General features: G+C 37.0%; 1 long non-coding RNA gene across 1 annotated transcript in view; it reads left to right on the top strand.

Moving 5' to 3' along the window:
- LOC104866909 overlaps positions 1-1,871 on the top strand; it is a 20,711-nt gene extending 18,840 nt beyond the window's left edge. Inside the window, exon 7 of the long non-coding RNA XR_002025596.2 lies at positions 162-1,871. This is a non-coding gene — a long non-coding RNA (uncharacterized LOC104866909). The remainder of the gene's footprint in view (positions 1-161) is intronic.
- The last annotated feature ends 322 nt before the right edge of the window (positions 1,872-2,193 follow it).

Genomic DNA, 2,193 nt, shown 5'->3' with positions numbered 1-2,193 from the left:
ATTATTATTGGCAGTAGTATTGGTAGAAATAATCATTCATTGTAGTTATTAACCGCAATTTTAAAATTTTCTTTTATCATCTTCTCTTTGTGTCTCTTGTGCCACTTTACCTTGTGTCTCTTGTTTTTCTTTTTATGTCTGCCTTGCCTTATCCCTTTTAGTCATAAATGTGTATTTCTCTGCTTGTCTATTTCTTCCTTGAATTTGTTTGTTCTCTACCTTGAGTGTGTCTTTTTATTCATTTTCATGTTTGTCTTGCTAATTTCCTCTGTACCTTTTTCTCATTTTCTCTTTTTGTTCCTAAGTGTGTTCTGTACCTTGTCTTAGATGTATATCTCTCTTTTTCTTCTCATTTTGTTTGTTTCTCTCTGCTCTCCTGGTTCAGGCTATTTTTTCACTTATTCCTTTTGTCTCCTCTTTGGTCACATGTTGTGTGTTTTTCTTGCATTTTTCTTACTGTTCCTACCTTACTTCTTTTTCTCTTTGTGAATTGTGATTGTCACTCTTTCCACTTCTCTTGGTTTGACATTTCAGCTATTTCTGATTCTGGCCTTCTTTCTGCTATGTCTATTCCTTGCTTAACATTTTTCTTTTCTACATTTGCTTTCTGCCTTTCTTTTTCCTCCTTTATATACCTCAGTGTCTCTGCTGTTTGTGATTTTCTATTTCAGTATTGGTGTCTGATACTTTTCTGCTTTTTTCTTTTCTCTTTTATACTCACCTTTGAGTATTTCAACCTATTCATGAGTCTATGTCTGCTCTTTGCTTTCATGTAATTCTCGCTTGGATATTTGTTTGTTCTTGTGTTTGCACTGTGTGTCAGAGGGGCTTCCTAACCCCTTTCCAATAGATGCAGAATGTCGGCTATCAAAAGAAGCATTGCAGAGCTGTTCCATATGCCTGGCTTTCCTGTGAGGATGATCTTACATTAAAATACATCCCTTGGATCAGGACTGAAGTAAAATGCAAGGCCTAAGAGGAGCAGAAAGTAGAAGGCCCAAAATGGAAGACAGATGGTTTCCCGACTTGATTGAAAAGCCCATGTCCCAAGATAGGTGGATGTCTCAGTCGTGCGACCATCAGAAACCTCAAAAGCCAAGAGATACAGAAGGTGGCCTCAGTTGGATGAAAGATTTAAACCTTGAATTAGAAAGCCAGAGACCCAAGATTAAGGGCTCTTTCTACAGGACACATGGAACACTTAAGAATTGGGACCTAACACAAGACCTAATTACTGACTTAAGCCCATTGTCATAGACCTATAAACCAAGGATAGAAAACTCCAGACCAAAATAAGACCCAGAAATTAAGCTTTTCTACATGGACAGAAAGTTTAAGAAAACCAGATCTCAAAGCTAAAGGCTGGAAACTGGAGGACTGTGACTCTGAACTCAGAAGTAGAGAAGTACCAAGATGAGAAATGTAAATCTGAGAACTTTTTGGTTGTTACACCTCTTACTCTTGGACATATTTAGTTCTCTCCTTCTAGTTCTCTTATTTCATTTAAACTTACTTCTTTTCATATGTGTATTTTGATGCTGCCATTTACCTTAAAGGAATGTATGTTTAGATTGACAATATTATGGATGGACCAATCTTGAGCCTATTTTAAATCACAGTTTTTAGCCATTCATTAAAGTTTTAAAGTTTTAATAGACTTTCATTTCTCTCAACTTGAGAGACACCAAAATCCAGTTGCTATATATTCAAGCTTTTACTTCACTCAAAAGCAAGCATCTATTTAGATATTTTTCAGTGTTCTCCACCCCAGAAGCCCTACCTGATGAAAGAGCAAAACATTGAGTTCTTTAAGAACAAAAGTACCAGGCTATGTAGAGATAATGTGAAGAAATACTCAAGGATAATGAAAATAATCAGACAAGAAATAGATAGCTGTGCCAGGCTTTTGAGAAGCACCAGCCAGTATCACCATCCTTCTATGAGCTTTGGTGAGCAGGATTCCTATAATTTCTAATAATGGTTACTGAAAGGGTGATGAGGCCTGGGACAGAGTGAGGTCTGAACTCCCTGCTCACAGTAGTGGCCAAATAATTTGAGGCACTGTGCCAAATCTACTCCTGGGTTTAATACTTATCTCTAGACTTGAGAACCTAGGACTGTTGGGTAACAAGTTTAATCTTTTCCTTGATTTTCCCACCCCTTTTATGAGGGAAGTTGATTTAAGTGATTGAC

This window comes from Fukomys damarensis, unplaced genomic scaffold (genome assembly GCF_012274545.1).
Source record: "Fukomys damarensis isolate Sample0158 unplaced genomic scaffold, DMR_v1.0_HiC HiC_scaffold_39, whole genome shotgun sequence".
NCBI classification, from domain to species: Eukaryota; Metazoa; Chordata; class Mammalia; order Rodentia; family Bathyergidae; genus Fukomys; species Fukomys damarensis.
Note: the sequence above shows the minus strand (reverse complement) of the source record. Positions and strands in the feature narration are given on the sequence as shown.